The sequence below is a fragment of the Gossypium raimondii genome, chromosome 4 (assembly GCF_025698545.1).
Source record: "Gossypium raimondii isolate GPD5lz chromosome 4, ASM2569854v1, whole genome shotgun sequence".
Taxonomy (NCBI): domain Eukaryota; kingdom Viridiplantae; phylum Streptophyta; class Magnoliopsida; order Malvales; family Malvaceae; genus Gossypium; species Gossypium raimondii.
The window spans coordinates 36,261,075-36,269,329 of NC_068568.1; the positions used below are offsets into that span (position 1 = coordinate 36,261,075).

General features: G+C 33.8%; 1 pseudogene; it reads left to right on the forward strand.

Annotated features, from left to right (window-relative positions):
- The first annotated feature begins 6,246 nt into the window (after positions 1-6,246).
- On the forward strand, positions 6,247-6,903 carry LOC128040484 (protein Ycf2-like; annotated as a pseudogene).
- The last annotated feature ends 1,352 nt before the right edge of the window (positions 6,904-8,255 follow it).

Here is an 8,255-nt window from a genome sequence, read left to right on the forward strand (position 1 = left end):
GTCCTCCTCTGCTTTATTCTTTCCTTTCCTTAGTTTTTCAACCTCTAACTTTTGAACATCAGCATCTAATCTCAAATGCATCTTTTCTTCTTCCAACCGCTTTATCTTCCTTTCAAGTTCTAAATTCCTCTTTTCAAAATCTTGTTTTATAATCTCTAGCTCTGATGGGATCACTTGTAAGTACTCTTCCATTGGTCGAACACCTTCTGAGTTTAACTCCAGAATATTATCATTAATTCTCTTGCTTTGCCACTCACCATACTCAGGAGTCGTCATTGAGCCCACAGCTAGCCTTTTCATCCTACGAGTCTGATTCCAAGCCTGAGAAATTTCTTTTACCTTCTTCTTGTAATTATCTCCTCGGTACGAGAACTCACACTGAGCTAACCCATATGTTGCCAACACAAACTATCTTGAACTATATTGTCTTAGTACAAGCAAAGGTGCATACCCAACGGCTCCCTAAATTCCAAGTAACAGAACCCAATCAAAGCTCCCGCAACGGTAGAGAATTCTATCAGGAATCAACCAAGGAGCCCTCCACTCAACATCTTCTTCTTGGAGATTTTGAAGATTTTCCATCTAATTTTCCTCTGATATGTCATCCCTTCTTGGCGTGGCTACTATCTCCTTCAATGGGGAATAATTTTCAGAGAAAACTCGGTACGAAATCCTGTCCACCTTCTAGAAATGACTATGGAACCAAGCTAGCAACAACTGCGCACAACCTATAAATCTGCCTTCGCCAGCTTGTCTACATGCATTCAAGGATCTAAATGTTTCAGCCAAAATTGCAGAAACATCCGTGACCCCTTTATCCAGTCGGTCAAAAGGATCTGAAACCGCTTTATCAATATGCCCCAATGCCCTAGGGAAGATCACTAACCCGTAGATACTCAAAGCAAACACATTAACCTTCTTTTTCCTATCTGGATGTGCTAGAATCAAGTCTCGCAAGTTCTTCCATAGGATACATTTACACTCACCCTTCTGCTTGATCCTAATCGTGATCCACTGCTCACTCATTCCCGTAATATTCATCAATTTCTTCCAAAATGCTGGGACATACGCGGCTCTAGAATATGCTTTATCAACCTAAAGCCTTGGGCAATGTAGTAAAGCTGTATATTCCTCCACTGTAGGTACCAAATCTACCTTCCCAAAAGTAAAACAACTATATGGAGGATTCCAATGTTGAGAAAGGGCCCGAAACAATTGTTCATCCACCTTGATGTCAAATAAGTATGGCAAATCCCCACAATTAGAGTAGAACAACTGCTTGGTCTCATCATTACACCGATCCCATATCTCTTTTAACTCTTGAAGGCTATTTTTCATCACACTAATATGAGTGTAGTCCCAAAGCTCTGACACATATCCCTTAGCTAAACTATCTCCTTCTTCCAATTGCACTTTCTCTGATCATATACGGACAATCGCATTGTCTTCCACTTTATCAAGAAATTCGTTTTCCATGAAAATTTTCTAATTTAGTAACCGAACTTGAATCGACACTCTTTTAGATATGTAGTGACATGCAAAAATACCAACAAAACACAAACAAGTCAGTATAACATATAAACAAAATTCAAAGCAAGTACAAGAACATCAAGCATCTATATGGGCAATTACTAGAGTTTGGGATAGTTCTACCTAGGTTAGGCTCCCAGGTCCTCTATATGTGGTTTAGTTCTAAAGTCAAGGTACTCGAACCAGTAGATTCCTCGATCTTCGCCCATTATAGGCTCATACAGACCGAGTTCAGTTCAGGGGAATACATTTCCCTATGGCTGCACGATGATGAAAATCTCACGAAGACATAGGTACGGATGTATCCCGAAAGTGATCCACTATCCTGTAAGGAGATGAAAACCTCACGAAGGAGTAGCTTCTCACTCCCACTTAGAGGGGTAAGACCAACAGTCTTTATGCAATATGATATGCAAATTTTTACAAAACTCAACCCACAATAATCATACAAACAAATGTCAGGATCGTAATTTTTCAAATCAAATTTTCAATTTTCAACAATAATACAGAAAACAATCAATTTTATGGCTTGACTCTCTAAATATCCCCAGCGAAGTCGCCAAGCTGTCGAAATCATTTTTTATATTTGATTTGAAAATGGGAATCGACTTTTGAAAATGAAAATGGGAGTCACCACCAATCCTTTATGGAGGTGTGATCGGTTCACCTTGAAAATGATTTTTAGGTCTACGAATTTTGAGAAAACCAGTTCGGGAGTCGATTACGCACGAGGAAGGGTTAGCACCCTCGTAACGCCCAAAATTGGTACCGAATGGATTGTTTAATGTCTTAGTGCCAAAACTTGAAAATATTTTTAAATACAATCCCATTAAATGAAAGCTTAAATAATTTAATTGACTAAATAGACGGGCCCATTTCAAAGAAATAAACCGCCACACTTAGTGAGTTAGAGTGTAACAGTTCAATCTTCAAAGTTAGATTCATCTTTTTTCAAATTTTAAAAAATCATATGTTTTAAGAAGGATATTTGATTATTTAAGTCAATCGAGAAATCAGAATCCAGTAAGTTAGGGTTCAATTTCTCGAAATTCTTAAACATCAAATATTGCCTTTATTTTAAAATCGAGATAACAAAATGTCATATCCAGTAAGTTAGGATCCAACATTTTGAAATCTTAAAAACTTTATTTTAACAATTGTATAGTTTTAATAAAATGAACTCTTGATTATCTAAATTCATCAAGAAGAATTGAAGCCCGATGAAGTTACTGGCACAATTCTCTCGAGGACTTATGAACACCAAGCTTTTTAGAAATTATGAAATAAAATGATTATAGTGCTTTAATAAAATACAACTCTTACAATTGGAACATGATTGAATAACAATACATATAAGGGAAAAGATAAATAACAATCTAAACTTAAACTAGAAGCAATCAAGCAAGTAATAGGCAAATACAAACATTGATTTTAATCATATTATACAAACATCCATATTAATAATTAAGCAACCCATAAATTAATAATCAATTAAAAATACTTCAAGACAATGAGAAAAAACAATAATAACAATAAATAATATGAATATTTGATGCAATTTGGTAATAGAACTAAAAACAAATAAAAGGTATGAATGAATTTTAATGAAAGATTTATAAAAAAATAAAAAATAAAATATAATGAAATAAAATAAAAGTGAATAACTTAAAATTAATACCTACATTTTGATTTATATAAATAAAGTCTAGTATAAATAATAGTATATACATAGTGATAATATATATAAAAGTTAAAATAAATAAAATAAAATAACAAATTTAAAAGGAATAAGGCTTCCGTGCATAAAAATATCATTTGAAATTAATAATATATTATTATATATATACATACGTATGCTAAAAAATCCATATTATATATACATATATATAAAAGTATGAGATATTATTATTAAAAATTTTGAAGTTAATTATATATATATATATATACATGAACAAAAAGTATGTATAAATTATGCTAAGATAGTATATAAAACATATAAAAATATTTATAAAATTAAGTAATAAATACATAAAATAATATTACATAATAAAAGAATTTATAGTAAAATTAGGTTAACTGATATATATATATAAATACTATTAAATATAATAACAACAAATAAAATTAATAATAATAAACCAATTAATTTTAATGAAAATGGATCTATTTTGAATTCAAACAAAATTCTAAGGGTTGATTTGAAATAAATGAGCAAATGTCCGCATTGAAAACCACTGAAAATCATAGGGACTACTATAGCAATTTAATGTAAAAATTTAGAATAATCAAAATCAAACGTAGAAAACGACACCGTTTAGGCTTGGATCTAAGTAAAAACAAAGTCAAATATGCGATACAAATTTTAAAAAATAAAGAAAATCATATTGAAATTAATTAAAGCAAAAAGGGACTTGTTGCGCAAATAATCTAACGAACCAGAATGCGCGGATCCTGCCCCGAGATCGGGTCACCATGCGAAGCTAGGCCTTCAAACGACGCCGTTTCGAAGTCATCGTATTGACTTCAAACGACAGCATTTTATTCCCGTGCTTATAGGCTAAAAAAACCCTAAAAACAACAGCCCTCTTTCATTTGTTTTAAAAAAACTAACAAAGAGTGTGTTTTTCTGCGCCGTTTGAAGAACCAGCCACTTAGAGGCTCTCCATCTCTCGCCCAACTCCGATTATGACAGAGTGACTGACGATTCGGCAATCAGGTACTTCTTTACTCTCTAATCTCTTTCTTTTATTCCTTTTCGAACAATCAATCACACGAAACAGAAAAAAGAGATTAAAAGACGAAAACAAAAAAACAAAGTAAAAGTTTGAATCACCTTTCGTATTCTGAAATTTTTTTCTCTGATTTTCTATTTCAAATCTCCGTACCCCCTTTACAGTATTCGTCTTGGCCTTTTTATAGCCAAAATTACAGAAATAAATAAATGAAAATCAAAATAAAATCCTCCAAATCCCATCTGTTATTCCCTCACTTTTTCTGTTATCCTTTGCTGCTATTTTTCGTATGTATTTGCAGGTACTCTGCCAGCCTGGAGCAATGGAGGCACACACGTGCACGCGCCTAGTGGTGATGCATGCGCAAAGTCTGTGTTGGGCTCGTGTACAGCGCAAAAGCAGGAGTCCACTGTTGCTGCTGCACCAGAACATTCTAGAAACCCCTATGGTTTCTGAATTTGGGCCGTTTGGGCCATTATAATTGGGTTATTTTTGGGCTAAAACAAACTGGGCTATGTATTTGGGCATTTATTCGGGTTTATGAAAATTGGGTTTGGGGTTCATTTAGGTTTAGCTGATTCAGGTTTGTAAATGAACTGCTATTGGCCTTCACTATTATTTTTTATTTTTTTATTTGTTTTTTATTTTTGAAATATATGTGGGCCAGGCAAATTTGGGTTATTACACTGTCCAGAGAAGAAGGCTCAGTTCGAGCCCCTCGACGACATCCAGTACGACCTCGCGTACCATGTGTACTCATTTTAGTTATCTGACTGTTTCAAAAATTCTATAGATTAGCTTAGGTTATTAAAGATCCTAAGTTTAGAGTTTTAACAAAATTATTATAGTCTTTAGCTAAAGTAGAGTGTTCTTAATTCTACAGTTTTAATAGTTTGTCTAGTATAGTTAAAGTAAAAGTAATTACTAGCTCGACGCTGGAGTCTCGGATTCTCATTTTACAAATTCAACAATAAAAAATAATCAAAACTCGAATATATACATATATATTTTTAAAACAATTTTTCATGAAATTTTAACCCAAAAAATAGCTCGAGTTTGAACCTTATTCTGATACCACCAAATGTGACACCCCACAATGACCTAGACGTTATGACCGGATCTTGAGGAATTACATTACTTGTTTTAAAACTTCAGATTTAACCTTGATAAATGAATGTTTTCGAAAGCATTACTTTTAGCAAATATCTTACAAGTTTTTAGAAAATATGCATAAAACTTATTTATTTTACAGAAAAATACTTAATTTGTTGCTTAGTGTTGTAGCAAAAATTTTGAAGTTGTTAGTTTGAAAATCATGAATCCAAAATGTGAAAATGTGTAATTTGCAATTTAACTAAACCAAAATCTAGTAGAAAATCCAAAAATAAAAACTGAAGAATAAAGTCCAAAACATTTATACAGTCCAAAAACACCATAATTAAATTTAAATTTATAAATCATCTTTTTATTTAGCTAAAATCCAATCCGAGCTCTCGCACACTGCCCGATCCTAAGTTTGCTGATGATCTAAGAAGATAAATTATTGAGTGAGCTAACAAAGCTCAAGGTGCAAGTCAGCCCACAAACAAAAATCAATAACAGATAGTCATATAGAATTCAATAACCTAACAGACATAGATGGAAAAGCATATCATGCGATGGAGCACAGTAATCAAATCAGATACAGATGGCATGGCATATCATGCGATGCAACATATTACATAGGTCAAATACAAATTCTACCCCCATCCGCTACACACCATCTCTGTCCTACCCAACACACCAAATAGGGCAATTAGTACCCATCCAAGCTCATACACCAATCAGTGATCGTATGTCACTGTTCAAAAATATACATTCAAGCTAATAGGTATAATGCTAAAACTGTCAACTTTAGAAATATGCGGTGTTTAACTGTTAGATACAGAAATTGCAAAACATAGTCTACCAGAACTTCCTCCGTCACATTTCATATCCCACCCTAATGCATATGAAACAACATAGCACATATTGGGGATTTCACTTGGAAAAGAAAATGTTCCATTCTAATGGATTCAAATCCATAATCATGGGTTCCAATGCACAAGATCTTGTAGCACTTACCAATGAGGCCCTATCGATTAATGTTACACAGAAGAAATCAATTATAGACACTAATACAATTAGATCTGCTCTTCATAGACAAACTTGGGATTTGCGATCCCAGGTAAGATCGGTTCAGGATTATGGGATCCTTTTCTATCAGATAGGAAGGGTTGTTGTAAAAAATGTACTTCTAAGTAATTGCCTCTTAGATCCTATATCTATCTATATGAAGAAGAAATCATGTAATGAAGGGGATTCTTATTAGCACAAATGGTACTTCGAGCTTGGAACGAGCATAAAGAAATTAATGATACTTCTTTATCTTTTGATTTTTTCTGCTGGATCGGTTGCTCAAGACCTTTGGTCTTTACCCGGACCCAATGAAAAAAATGGGATCACTTCTTATGGGTTCATTGAGAATGATTCTACTCTAGTTCATGGCCTATTAGAAGTAGAAGGAGCTCTAGTGGGATCTTCATAGACAGAAAAAGATTACAGTCAGTTTGATAATGATTGAGTGACATTGCTTCTTCGGTCCGAGCTAAGGAATCCCTAGGAATAAACATGCTTATATATGCTTAACTGGTCAAAATCATGATGACAATGCTCACAGATGTACATATCAAATACATAATTAATAAGACTAACAAACTTCTAGAACTTATGCAAACACATCAGAACAACAATTTTCATTTATCAAATAACATGCATCTCACTTAACAGAACCTACAAAATCACTGACCTCGAAATGCATTTTAAAACACGACCCTAACTAGATTTACTCAAATTTGGCGTACACACCCATGTGGCCCACACGGCCTATCTGGTACAGTCCGTGTGGCTCATACACCTGTATGGTTCACACGGCCAGACATATGGTCGTGTGGTGTCAACAATAAGGTTTTCGATTTCACACTGTTCACTGATTTTTCAAAATTAGAATGACCCACCTAACTATAACGAAATGTCAGCACAACAACAATAATTTCATATCCTACATACGACAACCAACTTATCAGGTTAGCAAATAAACACGAGAATCAATCCTTACTTGGAAAAATATTCGTTCAAAAATTGAACGCTTGAACCTCACAACCGAATTAACACAACCAGCCCCTAAACATGGGCGTTCGAACACATACCCTTAACGATAGAGGTTTCAACACACTCACAAAGTTGGAGGAATGTCGTGTGTCTCGCGATCTTCTCTTATCGGAAAAACCAAAACAACAAAATTTAGCATTAGAAACCAATCAACTCACTTACCAACCTTGAGAAAATGTCTAAACAAAAACATTGAAAGGAGTACAATTGTACTTACCGAGAAACGTAACACTGGCAATAACAAGGGATGACAAAAGAGTTGGAAGAAGAACATAACAACAATCAACAAGCTATGGATATCGAAAGCACGGAGAAAAAGGATTTAAATACAAAGAAAGGAGAAACAGAATCACAGGGGGAAGAAGTAAATTTCCAGAACTTGAATAGGGGAAAATTGAAAAAGAAATCAACAGGAAAAAAATTTCTGCAATAAGGAACTGACGTGGAAAAAAAAACAAAATTGGGAAAATGGGAAAAGTGGGAATGATACTTAGAAAAACTTTAGGAGAAAACCTCTTTTTTAAAAAAAATAAAAAAGAAAACTAATTAACCTCCCACTAAATATTATCTTGATATTATCTAAATTAGGTTGTTGGAATTTGAATTTGACCCAAATTCTGAGCATGAGTGGCACAGCAAAGAGAAGCAAAAATGTTTCCCCTTTTTACACAACAAGATTTGAACTTAGGACCTAAAGGTAAGCTAAAGCCTTACCACTGAACCAGCAAGCTCATTATTGTTAACAAATTTATAAAAATCAAATACAGCCTATATGTTACCAGTCAAGTGAAAGAATAAAAACAA